This window comes from Myxocyprinus asiaticus, chromosome 38, assembly GCF_019703515.2.
Source record: "Myxocyprinus asiaticus isolate MX2 ecotype Aquarium Trade chromosome 38, UBuf_Myxa_2, whole genome shotgun sequence".
Classification (NCBI taxonomy): Eukaryota; Metazoa; Chordata; class Actinopteri; order Cypriniformes; family Catostomidae; genus Myxocyprinus; species Myxocyprinus asiaticus.
Window position 1 is genome coordinate 18,740,199 of NC_059381.1, and position 24,260 is coordinate 18,764,458.

The window sequence follows — 24,260 nt, forward strand, 5'->3', positions numbered from 1 at the left end:
TAATGGATATGAAGATCACTCCCTTGAGTGAAAATATTTGGTTATATGTTTTATTATTTCAAGCAACAGTTTTTAGTTGAATATGATGTATTATTTCAGCTGTGAAGTTGTTTAAATTGTCATTTTTTGCTGGATTACAGAGTTTACGGCAAAGAATTGGCTATAACTTCACACAGAAAAGGTTAGTAAGCAATTTTAACACACTAAAATCATGTTTACACGCCTATGTTTACACTATATATTGTGGCTATACTTTTGAAACCGTGAATATTTTAATGTTTACGGATTGGCCCCATTCACTTCCATTATAAATGCCTCACTGTACATTTTTGCTTTTTTCGATTTAAAGAAAATGAAGGGCAAGTCAAAATAAATGTTTGTGGTAATCAGTATTATGCCACAAATGCTGCTGATTGAGCTTAACTTGTATTGAACATGGAATATTCCTTTAAAATGTGCAGGCAAACTGATTGTTCTCATCTCTAAATTCTATTCCATTACAACAGCATGTCATCTATATTTGTATTCAGTGCAATTTATCCTGACTCTCTGCAGTGCTAAAAATGGAGGGAAACAGTGGAGAATCTGTGTTAGACCCTGTAAAGCTTGAGATGGGAGATCATAGGGCGCCATCACCTTTAAGCTGCATCCTGTGCTGGCTTACTTGAGGATAAAGACAAAGGCACTGCCCTAATCTCCGTCTAATCCATATTTTACTGGAGAAGACTCTGATGAGATATAAATTATACAAGTACAGTGTTTCAGATAGTTTTCCATTTTTGCAGAAACCAGGATAATGTTGTCGAGGCAAAAACCAAACATGTAAGCTAATAGAGTTCTTAAAAAAATGGAAATTATGCATAAAGTATGATCCTTATGTGAGAACATGCAGTGATTCTTTTTCATAAGCTCTGCAGCAATGCAAATGTATTATATTATCAAAAAGCAATAATCCTAAAATAGTAGGCATTTTAATGATCTCTACATTTCGTTAGTCTGTTTAGTATTGTTTTACATCATCAAGATCCTGTGTGCCACCTTAAAGGAAATATAGTTTAATAGAATATATTAGAAACATATAGATCATACTTAGAAATCCAACTCTAGATCATATTCCAAAATGGTGCTTACTAAGAAATCAAAAAAACATAAAAATATCTTGGCTGAGTCACTTCTGTAGAATAGTTTTTATGTGAGAAGTAGAATAGCGAATGTTTCAATTTGTGTGTAGCCCATTGCCATGTGCTTTGCTGGAATTCTCTAACTGATACAATTTATCATATAATTTATATAATTATTATAATTACAAATACACTATTGGCATAAATAACAACATGAAAAGTGTTTCTGCATGAACTAAAGAGAGATGTTTGTTATTTATCCATATAGTTGCCAATCAGTGCGACATGTTCCAAAATAAGTTTTACTTGTCCTGGAGGTTGTGTTCATGAGAGTTATACATTGAACTAATAGTGGACCTTTGTGAATCTCGCTCAATCCTTTGACTGAATAGGCTCTTTTTACACTTGTATAATCCTGGGGTGTCTTATGCAGTGGGGGCATGCCCCAGTGACCTTTAACCCCTACCTCTGACCTTGGCTGGATTTTCTCCTGTACAAAATACCCCTCCCTGTGCACTGCTAAAGATGCCTTTTTTTTTTAATCTTTCATCCTGTAAGTATACAAAAGGATGCAATTTATCCATAAAGGCTAAACCAGCTGTAGGTTTGGAGTTTGGAGGCAAGACATTTTTAATTAGGTACTTTCTTATGACTGGACCCATATAGTTAGCATGTGGGAGGATTTACGGAGAAGCTCCCAAAGGAATTTGAGCAATGCAACATTATGAACAATCACTATAGTGAAAGTTTAACTAGTTGGCTCCTAATTCTGACCTATAACATTTTGCAGAAGAAAATCATATCAGACCAGGTTATATTGATATCAGTTCATACATCAATCCAAATAATCCTTAGTGTTATGCATTATTTGATCTTTTATATCAGATTACATTACCTCTAACCTGGCACCTCTGAAGGCATATTGTTGTATTCCTCTTCATTATGAAGAATGGACATTCTTGTTTTTAATGGGTTGAAAGAGTCATGTTGACAGAGCAGTTTACTCTACAGAGTGCATATTTACCTCATCTCTTCCCCCAGCCTCATACCTGTTTGGTTATATGACAAGGTGATCCCTTGATCAATACTGATGTGGTATCAGCAGGCCGAACAATAGAACTGGGCTGGTGAACCTCTGCTGGTTTCAGGTGACAATGATCTCATTTTTAGAGATCACATATCTCACAATCTCTGACTGCACTCTATGTATAAGAACATAAACATACCAGACATTGATTACAGTTTTGTATTTGTAAGATGAAACACAAAATTAGGGAGTATTATCTGACTCAACAGTTTATGTTGTTTAATTTGATATATGATGTCCACATGTTTGAAAAATAGCAATTTGACTACTATAAGCCACAATTTGTAGTAGATGAATATGGGAAAATGATATGTGCTACAACACTCCCCGCTCACCCCTGAGTTACAGGTTCAGTTTTAGTCCTTTTCCCATATCATGAATAAGAAAATCTACTTTCCTTTATCTCGCTCCATTACTGACCTCTGTCTCATGTACCTAATCTTCAATCTTCTTTTCTTCCTCATCACTGGCTCATCTGATTCTAATGACTGTTAATACCAATTATCTCAATCTGCAATGTATTGTGGGAACCACCTTAATATTTTATATGCTATGTCATCATTAATCACTAGAGTTTTAAACAGGAGAACTTCACTTGATTATTGTGCTTAAAAATGCCAGTAAAACTAAACTTAGAACAGGAGATCATAACTGAAGTTAAAGGAATATTCCAGGTTCAATACAAGTTAAGCTTAATCAACAGCATTTGTGGCATAATGTTGATTACTACAAAAAAATTAATTTAGACTCATCCCTCCTTTTCTTAAAAAAACAACAACAACAAAAAAAAAAACAACAACTCGAAGTTGTTGTGAGGCACTTACAATGGAAGTGAAAGGGGCCAATTTTTGGAAGGTTTAAAGGTGGAAATGTGAAGCTTATAATTTTATAAAAGCACTTATATTAACTCTTCTGTTAAAACCCATGTATTATTTGATCTGTAAAGTTGTTTAAATTTTAATTTCGTTTTAGGGTTTGTTGACATTACATCATTAATGGCAAAGAAGTTGTAAAATTTGCTATAACTTTACACAGAAAATTTAGTAAGTGATTTTATCACACTATAATCATGTTAACACACATATTGTTTATGTTTTGTGGCTATACTTTTGAAACAGTGAGCATTTTAACTTTTATGGATTGGCCCCCATTCACTTCCATTGTAAGTGCCTCACTGGAACCAAGACTTTTGCTTTTTTTAAAGAATATGAGGGGCAAGTCAAAATACATTTTTGTATTAATCAACATTATGACACAAATTCTGTCGATTGAGCTTAACTTGTATTGAACCCGGAATATTCCTTTAAAGGGATAGTTCAGACTGTGGTTGTCAGTCCCTATTATTCTGCCTAATATCTCCTTTAGTGTTCCACAGAAGAGAGCTATACAGGTTTGGAATGACATACGAGTGAGTAAATGATGACAGAACTTTCATTTTTGGGTTAACTATCCCTTTAATGGAGAGAAAGATTGAAAGAAACGGAGAGAAACTTCCAAGTATTTTGGTCTCCTTAGGTTTTTTGATCTGGTTGAAAATCGTCAAATGTGTTAAGAATGATGTGTGCTGCCAGGATTTCGCAGTCCATCATGGGTGCACCTTTAGCAGTTTGATCAAGGTTGTGGGAGGTTTGCTTCCTTTTTAATGGGATCGGGCAAAGCCCTTAACCAAAGTGTTTAAATGAATACTAACCCCTTTTAAAAGGAGCTTCCCTGCAGTTTCCATTGGGCGGAAATTTTATAAACTTTCTTTCAGGTCTGAAGCAGCTTAGAGAGACTATTGTCCCTTAGTTGAACAAGACCTGGTCACTCAATACAGTTTAAACAATGCCAATGATGATTAATGACAGGCCTGTCAAACAAACAGCGCTGACTAAGGATTGCTTCACTCACTCACTCACTCACTCACTCACTCACTCACACACATACACACACTCCATCATATGAGGCTTCAGATAAGAGGTTTAATATACCAGCATGATAGAAATTTTACATGGCCGTAACCACGATAGTCATTGAGGAGGACACTTCTCCTCTATATTAGTTAATGGTTCTTAACCATTACATTTGGTCCCCCAGTCTTGAATACGTGGCTGCAAACTTGGATTTAACAAACTATTGTGAGAGTATTTTGTGTTTACACTCACTAATTGGTATGAAATTAAACACATCTGATAAAAATCGCCAATATTTATTTTTTGCAAACAACATGTTCTGCAGCTTTTCGAAAGGGCAACAAGTAAAACTGTTTGTTATTTGAACAGATAAACAGTTGAAATGACGTCTGTTGGAGAATGCCTTTCCTCTGTGTAACAGAAGGGGAGTTCAGGGCCTCTGCAGAGATCCAAAGAGTCCTGCTGTCCCTGCCTGATGCACCTCTGGTGTACAGAGCACCACACAGCTGCCTTTCATTCATTAGCTAAAGAAAAGGACATTTTTTCCCCCTCTTTTCTCCCCTGTAAGTCTAAGACCCCAGCTGTCCTCAGTGGAGCAGAATTCCAACTTTCCCTCCAAAAAATTCTCTCCCTCTGCCTTCATTGTCCATCCTGGTGGTGGCCAAACCCTCCTCTTCATAGTGCTTAACCACTGGACCGGGCGCAAACAACAGAGTAATCATATTACAGTGTCCCTGGGAAAAAAGGGACAGCTATCCGCAGGGAATCTCCTGTGGCTAATCCCTACGAGGCCGCTGCTTTTCTTCCTCAGCGCCAAGTCCACCTTTCACAGTGGTTTTGGAGGCACACAGGCCTTTAACCGCTCAAGGATATCGGCTTCATGTCTCTCCTTCTGCATCCCCCTCAAATCTACAGCAAATACCAAGAAATGTCAAGGAAGAGAGTGAATGGAATATTCTGCACCCACCTCTTCTTTTCTCATTTGGTTCATTTTATTTTGGTACCTTCATTACCTCACCTCCTTTATTCTACGGGTACTCATTTTCTTTGTCCCTTTGACTGCAGACATGATTGCTATTATTGTCAATAATTAATCAGCTGTAATACATCACCTCTAATTAAACAGATGAGTCTTGTAGATTTACTATCCGGGTGTTCTTGTCCAGTGATATTCGAATGAGCCTGATTTCCATCAATAATGCAAACAGATAAACATTTTTCACTGTACAGTAACTGCTGAAACCCAGATAACTCCACTAGAGGATTTATACATATTTTAGAATGAACATCATTAGCATTCATATTTATTTGCATTATAGGCCCAAGGAAAATTACAAGCACTGTTGTTCAGAAACCAGTAATTAAAACTGATCACATAATAGCCCAATCATTATCTGCAAAGCTCAAATAAAATAAAATATAATACAAAATACAAATATAAAATAAAATAAAATTATAATAATACAATTATAGATTTTATGTATTCATACCAAAGAATACAATTTGTGAACAGTTCTACAGCCATTTCAAATAATGCTGGGGACTGGGCAGGTAGTCAAAACCAATAAATAAATGAATGAATAATATATATATATATATATGATACATTATTCATAACAAAGAATAAAGTTGTGAACAGTTCTCCAACCACTCTAAATAATTTTTTGAGACTGGGCAGGCAGTCAAAAACAAACAAAAAATAAATAAAATAATAAAATAAAATAAAAATTATAGATTTCATTTATTCATAACAAAGAATAAAATTTTTGAACAGTTCTCCAAAAACTCAAAATAATTTTGGGGACTGGGCAGGTAGTCAAAACCAAAATAAAAACAATAAATAAATAAAAGAAAAGAAAAGAAAATGATAGATTGTATTTATTCATAACATAGAATACAATTTGTTAAAAGTTCTCCAACCACCATGAACCCATTATTTGGTATGTAGTTTTCCAGGACCTTGAAAATAAAACCTGATAAAAATACAAATTTCAGAAAACACTGAGAAAATTTTGAACAAGTTTCAGAAAATATAAAAGTTTTCTTTTTAAAAGTTGCGCCTGGAGATAGAGAGATAAAAGGGGTTAATAAAACTTGCTTGGCTTATGTGCAAAGAACAGAGGCTAATTTAAAAGAAAGTCTGACTTGCTATATTTTCTTGCGCACCAGCTGGTTTCCTTAAAAATGTTGAACACATCATTTAGTGGAGATGTTATATTTCAAAGTATACTGGTCTCTCGATACCGTTTGAAGTATGACTACTGCAGTGGTGTCAATAAATTGCAAGTCAGCTGTAATAGCTGACCGCCCATATGTCACACTGATTTATAATAGCTGATTTGTGTAACTGTACTTTAAATCATTAATTTACAAAGTCTCTGCCAGACAACATGTATATTTCCACCAAAGACTGAGGTATCGGTGGTTGCAGGACCAAAGGCATTCTTCAGGTCAAAAGGTGATGGCCATTCTTAGTTCCCTCTGAGAGCTAGAGCAGTTAAAATTCAGCAACGTGGATGAGTTGGAATGAAAACTAGAAACAAATAATCCCAAATGCTATAACAGGAGAGTGATTTAGGACATGGAGGAGGATATGAAGCACAATGTTCTCAACTGGAATGCAGATTGGCTTTCATAGCACGGGACTGGGCAGGCAGTAAAAACCAAACATAAAACGCAAAAGCAATCAGCAGAAGGACTTCCAATACACAGGTCAAACAAAAATACTAAAATGTATGAAGAAGTGTTATTCAATACTGTGCAATCCATTTATACATGAAACAGGCTCAATTATTCTTATTAGTAGATATTTCATCCCCAAAATAAATTTCTGTCATCATTTATTCACCCTCATGTAGTTTCAAACCAAGATAGACTTTCTTTTTACCTTGGAAGCCAAAAAGAAATACAATGAAAGTGGAAGGGGACCAGGGATGGTTTGTGGTCAGTATTAACTTCCATTGCATCAAGAAGAGCAGCTTGGAAATTCCTCTTCAGTATATAACTCTATCTGTGCTCAAAGTGAGACAGAAAGTCATATGGGTTTGGAATGACATGGGGGTGAGTAAATGATGACAGAATTTTCAATTCTGTGCGAACAATCCCTTTAATTGCACAATGTTATGTAAAATAGGTCTGGCAAAATTGTCAAGTGTTGATTGGATCAATCATCAGATTTTCCGTTTCAGCCACAAACAGTAAGTACTTACAGTATAATTACAGTAACAAGTAGCATCTTGTACAGATTTTGGGTTGTGTGAGATCCACCCAGGGCCAGACCAGCTGTACAGCCCCTGCTAACACCATTGTTACATGTCGGGAGTTGGGAAGAAAATAAGGGCCTCTAATCTGATGGTATGTGTTGGCTGTTACTGAAGAAGAATGGGTTAGAGAGTGAGATAAAAAAAAGGGATGGCAGTGTTTCACTAATGGTCCTGGTCCAGAGGAAAACCATGTTAAACCATATGGCAATTATTTAAATAAAAATAAATCTTCAAAGTTCAGAAATGTATCTATCTAACAGTGCATCTAAACAGGAGATACTAAAAACTTTTGATTGAATGAATGTCCAGTGTTTTTATGAAGCAATAAATCACACAAAACGGATAGCAATACAGCACTAACATTACATAATCGTGCCTGCCTACTGCCAGAGAGGAATAAGTCTGGCCATGACCGCAGCACACACTTCTAAACTGATTCTCTTCTGCTTAATCTGATGGTACAACAGAAATCCTCTATGAGAACAAGGGAGACGTGGATGGGCCAGGTAGAGGAAGCAGGCAGGAAGAGCAGTGCACAATTAAGGGGTTTATTTTCCAGTTGTTAAAGGGATAGTTTACCCAAAAATAAAAATTCTCTCATCATTTACTCACCCTCATGCAATGCCAGATGTGTATGACTTTTTTGTATTCTTCTACTGAACACAAACAAAGATTTTTAGAAGAATATTTCAGCTCTGTTGGTCCATATGATGCAACTGAATGGTGACCAGACATTTGAAGCTCCAAAAATCACATAAAGTCAGCATAAAAGTAATCCATATGACTTTTTATTTATCTGTTTCCATATGTGAGAAACAGATAAATAGTCCTTCTTTAACATAAATTTCCACTTTCACTTCTTCAAAGTTCTGGTCACCATTCACTTGCATCGTATGAACCTACAGAGCTGAGATATTCTTCTAAAAGTCTTTGTTTGTGTTCTGCAGAACAAAGAAAGTCATTCACATCTGGGATGACATGAGGGTGAGTAAATGATGAGAACATTTTTATTTTGGGTTGAACAATCCCTTTAAATAGCATGTAACCAATGATGAATCCATGGTGAAATCGCCAAAATAAAGTAATTTGTAAATCATTTGTAAAGTAATACATAAACAATATGAGTGTGAACATGATTTTAGTGTGATAAAATCACTTACTAAGCTTTTCTGTGTAAAGTTATAGCCAATTTTACAACTTCGTTACCATGATGATGTAATGTCAACAAACCCTAAAACCCTAAAATGACTGTAAAAATTACATTTTAAACAACTTTGCAGCTCAAATAATACATAAGTTTTAACAGAAGAATTCATGTAAGTGCTTTTATAAAATTATAAGCTTCACATTTCTGCCTTTAAACCCTCTAAATATGTTCCAATCATTTCCTTTATAAGTGCCACACCAGATTATTTATTTATTTATTTTTTTAAGAAAAGGACGGACAAGTCTAAAATTTTTTTTTTTTTTTTTTTTTTTTTTTTGCAGTAATCAACATTAAGATTAATGCTGTCAATTGAGTTTAACTTGTTTTTAACCAGAGACTATTCAGCAGAGACGGGCCACTTCTATTTAAATGAATGGGAGAAATTGGAATGCCCAATGCTCAAGGATGTAGAAAGGATGTCCTTGTCCAATGTCCCAGACATTGCCTGTCCATCCATTCGAGAATGCACATGCGCATTAGCTATACAAGCTGGCAAAATTGCTTTTAAGCTTAATCTGAGGTAAAGAAGCACAAGCATTGTCAGAGTTTACTGCTGATTTGAAACATTTTCTTTGATCATAATCTTGGCCAACCGTTTTTGAGATTTCAGTGTTCCCTCATTCTGGTAGACAGGAGCTGCACTTTCATGACTGAAAATAGCTTCCAGAGAGTTTTCCGAAGATGGCCGCCAGTGGACTGATTTGCTACAAAGATATAGGGTGAATCTCAATGTGCGTTCTTTTGTGTTCTTACATTCTCATGGACTCGTTCTACGTCATCATCCACTGATGAAGTTGGATTCCAATCCTCAAAAACGCAAGTACAGAGAATGCAGGAAATTACCCGGATGTGTCCTTGAAATCGAGGATGCATCGAATGGTGACTTGTGGGCAAGAACACGGTACTACAGTGGCAGACGAAGGACATTTACCGTTTTGTTTTTCCTCAAGAGTTTCCCGCTGTAAGCTCGTGAAAGTCTGATGGCTCGTGAGAGTCATTATACTCCATCAACATTTATTGGGGTTTTTTTGGGCATCATGTTAATTCAGTAATAAACATGGAAAGAATGAGTGTTCACAGACTTTATTCTTTTAAAGTGTAACTAGTAATGCAAAACCTCACTGGTTTTATGATATTAATGCTGTCACTGGTATAATAATGCCAGTAGTTCTCTCACTGGATTCAAATGTGCTGTGACGGTTAATTGCGCAACAGGAAGATCGCAGCACATCTCAAAGCTCACAATAGATGCGTTCTACGTCCTCCTGTCCTTCCAAGTTCGGACAAATATCCAGGGCTTGTAAGAGTGTCATAGGTGGAACTTTATCAAAGATAAATTGTGTTTTTTAGTGTAATCTGAGGTTAAGAAGCACAAACTATGATACCAGTGTTGTTAGATTTTACTGCTGATTTGAAATATGTTCTTTGATCATAATCTTGACCAACCGTTTAGGAGATTTCGGTCTTTCCCCATTTAAGTAGATAGGAGCTGCACATTCATGACTGGAAATAGCCTCCCGAGAGTGTTCCAAAGATAGCAATAGTGGACTAATTTGCTAGAAAGACTTGTAGGTGTAGTTTGATCATCTGCTGTGCAAAAACAACATAATTCTGATCAGTTACAAAAGTCATAGCAACCCCAGTCAGAATTCAGATCAGTCTGAAGTTCTGTGCTAATGGTGCGTTCATGTCGGAATTACTGTGATAATGAGATTGTAACTTGTAAAAGAAAAATCACGTCTTCGTAGAACTCATTATTACAAGTTGTAAACTCGGAATTCAATGAATGCTCCAACTTGACAGCTATGACATCAAGTTAAAAGAACCAATATGGCAGCAGCCTCAACAGTTAAAGGTAATGAACCTAGCCTGGTTCCAGAAAAAAAAATTGCTGAGGGTGCTTCTGAATTTAGTGGGGGTGCTCTAAAGGTTAAAGTGAAGATGCACTAAAGCACCAAACTTATTCAGTTGAGGGTGCTTTAACATCCTTTTGAGGGTGCTTAGCAGAAAAACTGAGGCCTGTTGTGAACACATATTTCTGTTAAGAATGCCATTTTATTATGCCATTGTTACCTTGAGCGCTTTCTCTGTTCTTAAACATTTTGCATCAACGTACAAAGATGATTTAATGAATTAATGTTGTAATGAATATTTTGCTGTTAGAAACAACAAAGCTGTTTTGGCGTTATGAGCGCTGCCATTGAAACAAAAAACTTTCGAGGTCCCAGGATATGAACAGTTCAGAGTAGAGTTGCCATCTCGTAATTACAGTGATTCCGACATGACATGAACACACCATAAATTTTGTGGATGTGGCTTGAAATCTCTAGGAGGTTTGATCATTTTTGGTCTACAATTTGATTAAACCCTAAACCAGGGCTATTCAACTGGCGGCCCGCGGGCCAATTCCTGTCCATTTGAAATTTTCAGTGACCCATCTAAGGTTGTCAGTTGTCTTAGGGGCTGTACACCATGAACTTGTTTTGTGTCTGTTCATGCTGTTTTTCAATTGTCTTCTTGAGCTAGATGCACATTGCGCCACTTCTCAATGTTTTTTACAGTGTCTTGTGCAATAGCACCACGTTTATAGACTCTTTCAGAGGTTGCGCTACTAATGATCATTATCCATAATTTTTTTGTGATTGTGGCATGCGGGGGCGTGGTCATGTGTCTGTCTGTGGGAGAGGGAAAGCGGTAAGGCTCGTCACCTGGGCTGTAATTACTCTATTACCTGTTTCTCATTATAGTGATGGTGGAGGGAGACCTGATAAGGCTCTCCAGAGCGGTAGAGGAGAGAGAGAGTGAGAGAGACAGACCAGAGTCTACGTGTCTGTTAACAGAGAACGAGTGTTTTTGATTTGAGCTGGAAAGCAGACTTTTTGTTTTATTTAATAATAAAGACTGATCTTGAATCTGTTTCGTTGCCTCCTGGAAACGCTGCCATGTAGTCCTCTGCCAGCTGGATGGCCTCCTCCAGCGACGCCAGGTGGTGGCACTGGACCAACTTGGACATGCCTCAAGGAAGTTGGGAGATGAACTACTCTAGCACCATCAGATCAACAACTTCCACGGCGCCACAGGTTCCCTCCACCAGCAACCATTTCTGGCAAGTGTCACGGAGCTGCTGCACAAAAGCAAACGGGCGGCCGTGCTTCCTGAAGCTCAGGGACCTGAAGAACTGCCGACTCTGCTCCAGGCTATGACCGACCTGTTGCTGGATGGCCTTTTTTAGATGATTGTAATTAAGGAGGCTGGCGGCAGGAAGTTGGTGTGCCACTAGCTGCGCCTCCCCGGAAAGTAAGGGTAACAGGCGGGCTGCCCACTGATCAGGAGGCCACCTCCATACCTCGGCTGTCCTCTCGAACAGGTCGAGGAAGGCCTTCGTATCATCATTTGGCCCCATTTTCATAGGGCCACAGGCGGGATAGGCTCTGGAGAGGTCGCAGCACCAGGCCCCTCTCTGGTGATCAGGCTCCGGATCACCTGCCGGTCCTCCGCTTGTGCCTGAAGCAGGACTTGGAAGCGCTGTTCCTGCTCCAGGCGTACATCCATGAGGGCCTGGTGTTGAGTCTGCTGGATGCTGGCGAGGTTTTGAAGACTTCACCCAGCGGTGAGGACTCCATAATGGCGTACTCCTCCAAAGCTGGGTTTTCAGCACCACTGTGATAAGATTGAGTTTGTGGGCAGTGGAGGAGTCAAAAGACAATGAAACAGGTTCAAGATCAGTATTTATTATTTAATAAAACAAAAAGTCTGCTTTCCAGCTTAAATCAAAAACACTCGTTCTCTGTTAACAGACATGTAGACTCTGGTCTGTCTCTCTCTCTCTCTCTCCTCTGCCGCTCTGGCGAGCCTTATCAGGTCTCCCTCTGCCATCACTATAATGAGAGACATGTGTTAGAGTAATTACAGCCCAGGTGACGAGCCTTACCGCTTTCCCTCTCCAGCAGACAGACACATGACCACGCCCCCCCCATGCCACAGTGATTCAATATTTGTATAGATTAATATATTAAACAAAGCAAAACACATATACACAGAATCATACTACTACCCCTCCCCCTCCCAATCCCCAACCCCCAACCCCACCCTGAACCCCAACAACATCCCACTGGTCACACATGACTATAGACATACACATAAATAAATAAATAAATAAATAATAATAATCACACACATTAACAACTACACCTCTCTCCACTGCCCCTCCCCGAGAGCCCTCCAAAAACACCAGATATTTACCCCATTGCCCCACAAACGAGTCCAAATTCCCCAGTCTTCCAGATGACCCCTCTTCAAATTTCCTTGAGGCAACACCCTCCCCATCTCTGAGCACCACTCCTGAAATGGGGGTGCTCCAGCTGACTTCCATCCCCTTAAAACTATTTGTCTGGCAATCATGACACTGGTTAGGACCCAATTTTTTATGTTTATTCTCTATATTGATGACCGCCCCATCGCCTAAAATACAGAGTCTGGGGCAAAATGAAATCTGAGTGCCCAATATGTCACACATAAAACTCTGAACCTTCAACCAAAATTCCTAGATCTTAACACACCACCAAAAGACATGGGTTGTGTCTCCATCTTCTGATTGTCATCACCAGCAGGTGGGTGTGTCTTTAAGGCCAAGCCTATACAATCTAGAGGGGGGTCCAATAGAATCTATGTAAAATCTTGAATTGCATAAAGCACACCCTTGCACCTCTAGATGCAGACTTGACGTTTTTTAGAATCCTAGTCCATACTCCCTCCTGCAATACCAAGTTTAAATCTTTCTCCCATAATCTCTTGATAGAAGTTAAAGCTCCGTCCCCTAGACTCTGAATTAGCAGGGAGTAATACACTGATGCCTCATGACCTTTTCAAAAGCAGTAATCACGAATCAACATATTACCAAACCCGTACATTTCCAAAATCTTAAAAAGATAATCCCATTCTACCATATCAAACACCTTTTCGCCACCAAGTGAGATGGCAGCGACCGGAGTCTGATCATTTGCCACTGACCACGTGATATTGATGAAATGTCTAATGTTATCAGAAGAGCTACAGCCCCGAATAAACCCCACCTGATCTATATGTATAAGAGATGTCATAACTTCAATTAATCGGTTAGCCAAAATTTTTGACAATATTTTAACGTCTAACTGGATCAGGGAAATTGGACGGTAACTTTACACTCGCTTGGATCTTTGTCCTTTTTAAGAATCAGACTGATTCGGGCTTGCTTCATGGTTGGCGGAAGCTTTCCAATCTTTAATGATTCCATATAAACTTCTAGCAAAAGTGGAGCCAATTCTGTAGCATAAGATCTAAAAAACTCAGAGGCAAAGTCATCTGGCACCGGAGCCTTGCCTGTAGGCAAGGCCTTAATTACCTTGCCAAGCTCCTCCAAGGTTCTCTCAGAATCAAGAGAATCTTTTTGCTCATTCGTCAGTTTAGGGAGTTCTAATGGTTCCACAAAGTTTCTAATATCTTCATCAGTAGACGAAGATGTGGAACTATAGAGATCAAGATAGAATTCTTTAAAAGCATTATTAATATCCATTGCCAAGGTAAATATTTCACCACCAGCAGATTTCACTGAGGGAATGTTAGAAAAAGACTCTCTCTGTTTTATATATCTAGCCAGAAGTTGTCCTGCTTTGTCCCCCAACTCAAAGTATGACTGTCTTGCCCTGAATAGCCAAAACTCCACCTTCTGTGACAAAATAGTATTATATCTGTATTTCAATTGGGTCAATTCTCTGAGGCCATCAGACGACATTCGGGGCTTCAGCTCTGCCTTGGCACTTTTAATATTCCCTTCCAACTCCACGAGTTCTCGTGCGTTGGATTTTTTGGTGAATGAGGCATACTGTATGATCCGACCTCTAAGAACTGCCTTAAGTGCCTCCCAAGCCACGCCCACAGAGGATACTGAGCACCAGTTGGTCTCCATATAAACATTGATTTCACCCTTTAACAATTGTTGGAATTCAGGATTTTGCAAAAGGAATACATTAAAGCACCAACTATATGATTTCTTTTTCTCTGTCAACAATCAAACCCCAAACTTCCCCCCAAAACAAACAAACAGAAAAAAGAAAAACATGCGCATTAACCCTGCGAACGACATTGCCAACTGGCGTCCATCCCTCTAAACTCAAACAGTCCATGTACGCCTACGAGAACCCCCATGACAACTCTGCCATCGGATTGCTCAAGTCCGGTGTTTCTATACAAATTTTGTGAGACAGAATTACACAACAGAAGATAATCTATAAAGCAAACTCCAGCCAATAGGCGGAATAAACACAAAGAACATGTAGATTCATTTACATAACTGTCCCGAAGGTGTGTTCCACCACAAAACAAGCTCCAGCCACTAGCGGAACCAGCACAAAAAAAAAAAAAAAAAGGCAGTTCAGTTTCCTAGGGCAGTCAAACGAATGTTCAGAGAGCCAGCCCATTCGACTGCTACATGAGTGCAACAAATGATCCAATCACTCCAATGTCCTGCAAGAAATACTCCACAAAACAAACTCCAACCAACAGGAGGCATAAGCACAAAGAACGTGCAGATTCATCCACAACACTGTCCTGAAGGAGTGCTACTACACAAAACAACTCCAGCCGCTAGGTGGAACCAGCACAAAAAGAAACAAAAAAGGTGCTCAGTTTCCTCAGACGGTCAAGTGAATGTTCAGTTAGTCGGTCCACTTGGCTGCAATGTGAATACCACAAAATAACTTACTCAGTCCATTGACTTTATGAAGGACATCCCTTGCTGGGGACATGTAAATATTTTGCAGCCATCCTTAGCATCTATTCTTAATTTGGCCGGGAACATCAGTGCAAAGCAACCTTCCATTGATGTAAGAGTTTCTTGCATTCCATGAATCAATCACGTTTCACTCTTGTCGAATTCTCAAAGTCAAGGAACAAGAAAATGCTGTGGTTCTTCCAAGAAAGCCTTCCTTTACTCCTCACCTCACGTAACATGAGATCTTTATCGGATGATCTCAGAAATTTGGCCAGAATTGATCAGGGCCTGTCTCCCTCAGCGGATTGATGAGCCGGAACCCTGTGAACTCGCTCGATTTCCAGCTTATGGCCTGTTATGTCGAGCAGACTAGGGAAGAGCCCATCCAGGAATTTTACCATATCCTGACCTTCTTCGTCCTCAGGAATTCCAACAATTTGGACATTATTCCGCCGGTTGCGGTTTTCCAAGTCCTCCAACTTCTCCCAGACACGCTCCAAATCCACCTTGGTTTTTAGCTGATTAGCAGCTAATTCCCTCTCCATTGACTCCAGATAATCGATCCGTTTCTCGACATCCCCCACTCTTGTAACCACCTCAGTGAATTTTGTCTCCATGCCAGTGATTGATCGACGTATTACAGTGAGATCCTCCAAGTAGGCAACAACCTTCGTCAGCACTGCTGACAAGTTCAACAATTCTCGCCAAATTTCCTTCTCTGGCCAAATTGGCTCCCAATCTTGCGGCTTGCAGCTCAGGGGCGTCAGCTTGAGCACATAAGTGTCTTTTAATGTCTCCAGAGCCCGAGGATTTTGAATTCTTTGACATATTGTCTTCCTAGAACAGTTAAGGATCAGGGTGTATCGAATCTCACAGTTTATAACATAAAAATGTTAAAACCAGCAAAGTGCGCAGAGCTCGCCGTTCACACATCCGAACCTCGCATGGCATCACGTGACCATTATCCATCATTTTGACGGAATGGGAAGATTAAAAAACTAAAATCATTGACGACTGATAAGCGTGAGTTCAGAGAAACAGAAAAGTTCTGTTCATTAATTTAGTCAAGAAAATATTTGATTTGAAAATTCAAAAGTTTAAATCATTGCATATATAACAATCTTACATTTGAGTAATGTTGGATGCAACCTCACCAACAATAACAAACTTCACTGTTGTTGTTTAGTAAAATTTTTATTATAAGTCTGTGACGAGGTGGAGGGTGTGGCCGGGCCGTGATGCAGCACGGCCGGCGCTGAATCAGCTGATCAGCGGGAGAGCGAGATAAAGGGGTAGCCGGAGACGCCGGTTCGAGAGAGAGAGAGAGAGACGCACGTGGCCACGTTGCATGTGTGTCTGTGTTTTGTTTATGTTGTTTTTATGTTGAGTTTTATCATTAAACTTTATGTTTACTGTTCCGACGGTTCCCGCCTCCTCCTTGCCTGTTCGATATACTGTTACAGTTGTGCTGAAACCCGGGAGGGAGGAGGGATGTGCAGTCGCAGAGTCCTTGCTGCTGCCATCCGCCAGGGGAGAAGCCGCGGCCGTCTGCCTGGGGACGGAGGGGTTGCTGCCGGCTGCCAAGATCCGGAGGAACCACGACTGTCTGCTGAGAAGGGGAGGAGCGGTTCCACCCGCCAGGGGCCAGAGGACTCGCTGCCATCCGCTGGGGGAGGCGCAAGCTGGCGTCCACCAGAGGGCGGAGGAGCAGTTGAGGACCAGGTGACAGCGCGTCCGGGAGCCGGCGAGCAAGTTCTCCTCTCTCTCCCTCTCTCTCTGTGTCTCGCTCACCCTTTCCCTCTCCCATGTCTTCCCACATCTCTCCCCCCTAGGTTCACAGGAGGCGGGGTGGGCCACTGGCTGACAGAACGGCCGGAAGGACAGCATCCCCCCCCAGAGATGGGGGTTGTTAGTCAGACCGGTGGCCCCCGGCCTGAATTGGGAAGGGTAGAAGTGTGACATGGAGGAGGGCATGGCCGGGCTGTGATGGAGGACGGCTGGCGCTGAATCAGCTGATCAGCGGGAGAGCGAGATAAAGGGGCAGCCAGAGATGCCGGTTCGAGAGAGAGAGACGCACGCGGCCACGTTGCATGTGTGTCTATGTTTGTTTATGTTGGTTTTATGTTGAGTTTTATCATTCAATTTTATGTTTACTGTTCAGCCGGTTCCCGCCTCCTACTTGCTCCTCCGTTATACTGTTACACAGTCTTAATTACTCTCTCTGTTATGGACCAATTGTGTAAGCACTTTTTAATTATCAGTTTTTTTTTTGTTTTTTTTTAGAATTTTCTGCTTGAAAATAGTTCTCGTGAAAAAAAAAGTTAAAGCTATCAACCCAGACATTTTATTTATATAGTGAACAAATACTATAGACCTACTATAGCACGATATCTGATAGAAGCTTTATGTTAAAATATTCTTGGCCCACATACATCAAAGAGATTTTTCCATCTGGCCAACTTGTCGATGAAGTTGAATTGCCCTGCCTTAAACCATGTCTGCAGCATAACAGTATAATAGCTGTCAAACCAACATAAAACTTATAGCTAAAGGCGTATTCAAGAGAACTGATGATCTATTAACACAATTAAAGTAGCACAGAATTAACATGAGAGGTTAGAATAATGCAGCTTCCTCCACTAACAAAATAAAAATGTGCACACATCATGTAAATAAACTAAGATCGATTTGCATGATAGCAACAAAAGTAGCACAGTAATGTGAAAAACAGGGCTTGTGTTGTTTAAGCTATTGCAAATGATGGATAAATGATGAAATGTTTGTATGTGTTTTATGTAGGATGGCAAATAGCAACAAGCTGGCACACTGATTTATGGGCAGCTCATCCCCGCCTCCCCACTACTGAGTTTCTGGCATACAGGAAAAAGCATAAGCTGTTGCTTTCTTTTTGCAACAGTCATTTGTAATGCATGTGTTTACAGGAAAGGCTGTAACGTAAGCTTGCCTCATATTGTTCATTTATGCAATGCAAAGCAAGATCTTCCAAAGGGGCTGAACAAAGTACTGTAATAATAAAAACATGAACAAAATAAATTACACTCAGAGAGTCTGGATGCATGAGTAGCTACTCTTAATGTTTAAGGTCCCATGTGCTTCTTCTGTCTACTGGATATGATATATAAGTAATTATTGGTTTGATCATTCTCAACTAATTAAATGGCAGTAATGGCAAACTTAGCAGGGTACGCTTACAGGTAAGGTAATACCATGTTTTGTTAGACATAAACCATGATAGTATAGATAGATTGATGGAATTTTTGGAAATACCTTCGAGTACCCTCATGCCTGAAAGTGAAAGTGGGGATTTACAGTAAAAAAGGATTGAAATATTGATCTGTTTCTCACCAAAAGTGATTGTATCGCTTCTGAAAGGCATATATTAAACCACTGGAGTCGTATGGATTGTATTTATGCTGCCTTTATGTGATTTTTTTTTTTTTTTTTTTAGCTTTAAAGTTCTGGTCACCATTCACTTGCATTAAAAGGACCTACAGATCTGAACTATTCTTCTAAAAAATCTTTGTTTGTGTTTTGCAGAAGAAAAAAAAGTCACACATCTGGGATGGCATGAGGGTGAGTAAATGATGAGAGAATTTTCATTTTTGGGTGAACTATCCCTTTAACATCCTTTTTGTAAGGCTAAACTGTCAGGCCACTGGACTGGGTGATTCTGGAAACCAACTCCAGGCCCTCAAGTTGTCCTCCCGGAGGAGCTTCAGATAGTGACAACCTATGCAGGTTCCACGTATGCAGATCAAGTCAAAAAGCACCTGATAAATGGGGCCTCTGGCAGGTTAGTTGGAAATGTGGTCTATTTCTGGCATCAGGCACTCTCAGGAACTTGCCAGGATCATTTACATAAGTAAATGGTAATTAACTTGGCTTTAAGCCTAGTATGAGGTTAACGAATCAAACTAAGAAACAGATTTGAGGTGTTGATCAAACCAACTTTCAATCTGTTTACAGCCCTGTCCATGTCGACCAGTTTATTCAGGAATTCTGACACTCATGAGTCTTAAATGAACTCTGTTTCTGAGCAATGTGAGCATACAGCAAGCATGTGTTAAATATAGCTAAAATGACACTAAATTACTGTTGAAAAGAGAAAATTAATTGTATAAGTTACTGGAAATGACAGATATACGGTGATGTTTCGTTTAGTGTCGCACAGCATACGTCTGATACACTGAAGTAAGAACTTTCTTAAGAATTGTGGAAAACTCTTTTGTGTTTTGAACCCTCGCCTGTCCCTTTGTCTGCGTGTTACATAAACAGGCGACAAACCACAGTCATTCTGAATTTGGCCTAACCACAAGGAACGGAAGCTGCAGTTACATCCAGTTCCTATCATTTTACTGTCACAGTTCCATTGGCTCTAAAATAATACAGATCTATGCAAGTTGCTTCAGTCTGGCAATAAAGTTAATAAAATATGAGTAAATATATCTCAAATTACAGCCTTTATATGGCTCTAATTTCATGGGCCTGGGTGAGTCAAAACAGGCATTAGCGTCAAAGCACGCATGCACGATATGTTAGTGCCACCTAGTGGACAAAGAAGAATGTGCAGCTTCTCAATTCAGGAAAACCTCGATTGAAAATGCACTTAACAACGATTCAACAATACAACAACAATGTAGTACAAACCTTTACAACGTGCTGATGTATTTAGACGTAGGCTCGAATATCAGAGAACTACAAACTCCTTTAAAATATCCCATCAAGTAGCATTCCATCATCTTGACTAAGAGGAAATATTTAATTTGTTTGGCTTATTGTGATTTATCTTTATTTTTCTTGAGTCATAAATAGTGTTTTAAAGGGATAGTTCACCCAAAAATGAAAATTCCCTCATCATTTACTCACCCTCATGCCAGATGCGTATGACTTTCTTTCTTCTGCTGAAAACAAAAGAATGATTTTTAGAAGAATATTTCAGCTCTGTAGGTCCATACGCAAGTGAATGGTGACTGGACCTTTCAAGCTCCAAAAATCACATAAAGGCAGCATAAAAGTAATGCAACCAATTTGTGTGAAAAACAGACCAATATTCAATCCTTTTTTACTATAAATCTCCTGAAAGTGGAGATTTATAGTAAAAAGGGACTTAAATATTGATCTGTTTCTCAGTCATTTGTAATGCTTGTGTTTACAGGACAGGCTGTAACATAAGCTTATATAAGCATTTGTTTCCTTAAAGCAATGCAAAGCAAGATCTTCCAAAGGGGCTGAACAAAGTACTTTAATAATAAAAAATGTGAATAAAATAAATTAGACTCAGGGAGTCTAGATGCACAGAGTAGCTACTTTAAGGGTGCTTTCACAATTGGTTCGATTGCTTGGACCGAACCCGAGTTCATTTCCTCCCCCTACCGCTGCCCGCACTGGTCTCTGTTCACATCATATTATTTGGGTCCGAACCGTGATCCGATTATGTCATCAGCGTGAGTAGAAAAGGCAGCTGTTTACCACTGTAACTTGGTAACAACTCAAGAAGACGTTACTGTACTTCACTATGTGAAGTATTAAAGTTTGCCTCTTTGAATTTACCACGAAAACTTGCCATGCAAAGAACAACACTTGTGTTTGTCTCCCATGCAGGGGTGGACTGGGACTAAAAAGTGGCCCTGGACTTTCTGGCCCAGAGCGGCCCACCAAACCCGGCCCGCAACACACCACACCATAACACACAGGCTCATTGATTTCATTTTCTGGCTCAATTTCACATTTTTGTGTTGAAAAAAAAAAAAATTCTATTGACTGCTAGTCATGACAACGGGCCCCAATGCAAAAATGTTCATAACTTTAAAACGTATAAACCGCTATAAATGTGATGAGTGGATTCTTTTAGAGAAAGCACTAGAAATAAGTACACTATAGCTCAGGCAAATAACATGTCTGGAAACTTTTTTTTTTCCCCAACATACAGATGTTATGTTAAAATGAACATGAAAGTCAGCATTTCTTCCAAGTTTTTAAAGACCTTAATCACCTTTCAACTTTTTTCTAGAAGTGCAAATAATCTATTGTCTTAGTTAATATGAGGTTGTGGAAATAACAAGTATAATAATAATATATTATATATGTATATATAGCTATACAAGATCATAAAATGATGTTTAAAATAGTTAGATGAAGAAAGTGTCACACAGCAGGACACTGATGATAATGCTTAAAATTCCATATCAAATACCCACATATCTATGTGTAATGTTTATTTAAAAAAAGAAATCAATGAAAATAATGTCGGCCAGAATATGTACATATATAAATACAAACAAAAATAAATATATGTAAAAATAAATAAATAACCATACCTCTTTAAGTGTTTAATTGCTCATATTTGCCCTCTATGTAAGTTTGCTGCATCTTTATATCTGCAGTGTTATAATTCCTTCCCTAGATTATTCTTGAGAAAAAGTGAAAAGCCCTGTGCTTTGACAAGCGCTGTTTCTGCTATCCTTTAAACAAAGTAAGCCTCAAATAGCTATAATATAATATTTTTCATGACTTATTTTCTGCATTTTTATCAGGCGTGAGCATTATTCAGCAAGATGCACTTCAGCTCCCTCCGGTATGAATAAATTATGCAAATTACCATGTACTGCTCATAGCTTTACTGCTTGCAGATTTTATATGTGCTGCTGTTATTGAATTTGTTGCTATTTTGTCATTTTGTGATTATTCAGAGCTCATCTTATATTTAATATGTTGTTTCTGGTTGTCACCATTATTGTGATTTGTATGTCCAATAATGAGGTCCACACCAGGTACAGTGTCAATGCTTACAATTGGAAATACATTCCGTTTAAATAATTTCAAAACAAACTCATTGTATCCACAGTTTTCCTGAGCAACCACTGGGCAGCACCATGATGCTTCTAATAGCCTGCTTTGTATTTCTGGTCTTAAGACGCTAAGTAAAATCTGCCAAACGAGCGATCCAGAGTAGAACAACAACCATTTAAGTGTTACTTAGTGTAAAAATGAATTTCAGCCTCAACTTGTGCAGTTGTTGGCAGTCATAACTCAGAATAATTAATGATATCAATGTAACTAACCTTGGACCATCGCTTCATTTCATCCACACACTCAGGTAAGGCACTGTCTATAAAAACGCGCATCTCGACTCCGTGAAGTATCGGCATGTTTTTTGACCATTTTTACAAATGTAATATCTTAAACATTACATTACCAGCTAAGAATGCAAGTGAAAACACTGGAAATTGGCAAGTGACTGGAAATTGAAAACAGTCGAATCGTGGAACACTTCAGCGTTCAGGAAAAAGGTGGATTGTTTTGGCTTTACAGAGTTACTGAATATTCGCTCTATAATGGCGTCCGCACGCCGGCATGTTGGAGCCCAGGGCGGCCGCCTATATCGCCTGTAGGACGGGCCAGTACTTGTATAGCAACAGGCTGGCACAAATTACCCAGTGGCCCACCGGGAAAACGCCCGGTGCTCACGATCAGCCAAGGCATAAGCGAACTAAGCTGCTGCTTAGGGCCCCCGTGGCCACCAGGGGCCCCCCAAGAGCAAATGAAATGACAGCTTGATTTTTTTTTTTTTTAATTTATATATATATATATATATATATATATATATATATATATATATATATATATATATATATATATATATATATATATATATATATATATATATATTATGTCAATGGACAATAGTAATTATACAAAAATGCAATATTAAATGCAATATTATGTTAACGGTTTGCAGGATGCAAGCACAGTCAGACAGTTGATTGAAGAGGCAGCAGCATTGCAGCAAAACAGCAATGTCACAAAAATGGACATATCCCTCTGGTGCAGAGAAAAGGAAAAAGAAGAAAACCTAGGAAGAGAAAAAACAGCAAGATAAAGGTATGTTAAGTAGCTCGGCTATGTTGCGAGCTCTATGCTCTAGTTAGTTAACATAGCCTAGGTAGCATATCTTCTTGTTTTAGGAAATTTCACGTTTGATTAATCATCTGTAAATAGCCTTGACATCTTAATATATTATAATACAACATATTACTTAGCTAGTTTTAGATTAAAGTTTTTGTCTTCTGTGTAAAAATAACTTGGTCCTGGGTATATATTTTTGTAATAAAAATAAGCTTCTGTTCCATAAACTTGCTTAACATTATTTACATTAGCCTACCATTATGTGGTGGAACATTTTGAAAGTGGAAAGTTGAGGTAGTTTGTAATAAAGTTGAGGTAGTTTGTCTAAATTAAAGTGTTTATTTTGGAATTGTTATCATTTTCCCTAACCTTTTGCACATCTGTACATAGTTTTATTATTGAATCATTATTGTTATCTTGTTACAGGTTCCTATGTTCATTTTATGTCATTATTTAAGTATCTGTTTAATTTATATAATATTGTCTGTTTTTTTACATTTGCATTTATTTATTTTTTTATATAAGAAGATACTGTTTATATTTGATTTCATTTGTGGTTGATTGTTATTCAGCTTTGTATTTTATTCTTGAACCATTATTGTTATCTTGTTACAGGTCCATCTGACCTGTCCATTTTATGTCATTATTTAAGTATTTAATTTAATATTGTCCGTTTTGTACATTTACATTTATTTTTATATGAGAAGATACTGTTTATCTTAAGTTATTTTATTTGTAGTTGATTGTTTTGCACTTTTGTGCATTTTTTTTTTTTTTTTTAACTAGAAGCAATTAAAGTGATTAACTTGTTTACAGTAAATGCATTGTCTGCTGGTTTATTGTGCTACTTTTCAGTACACCACATTAAGTATGCCACTTAGTACTGTAAGACTTTGAATATTAAAGTGCAAATTATCACCTGACCACTCTTGTGGGTTTGCTACTGTTACAATTAAAAACTGTAGAAGGGTAAAAACATGCCAGGCAGACATTGGTATGATGTAAGCAACACTGCT

The 24,260-nt window shown here is 38.6% G+C and overlaps 1 long non-coding RNA gene across 1 annotated transcript; it reads left to right on the top strand.

Annotated features, from left to right (window-relative positions):
- Positions 1-18,399: 18,399 nt before the first annotated feature.
- Positions 18,400-23,440, top strand: LOC127428928 (uncharacterized). Its single transcript, XR_007895204.1, has 3 exons — positions 18,400-18,533; positions 18,877-19,132; positions 23,078-23,440. It is a non-coding gene; the product is annotated as an uncharacterized LOC127428928 (long non-coding RNA).
- Positions 23,441-24,260: the final 820 nt, after the last annotated feature.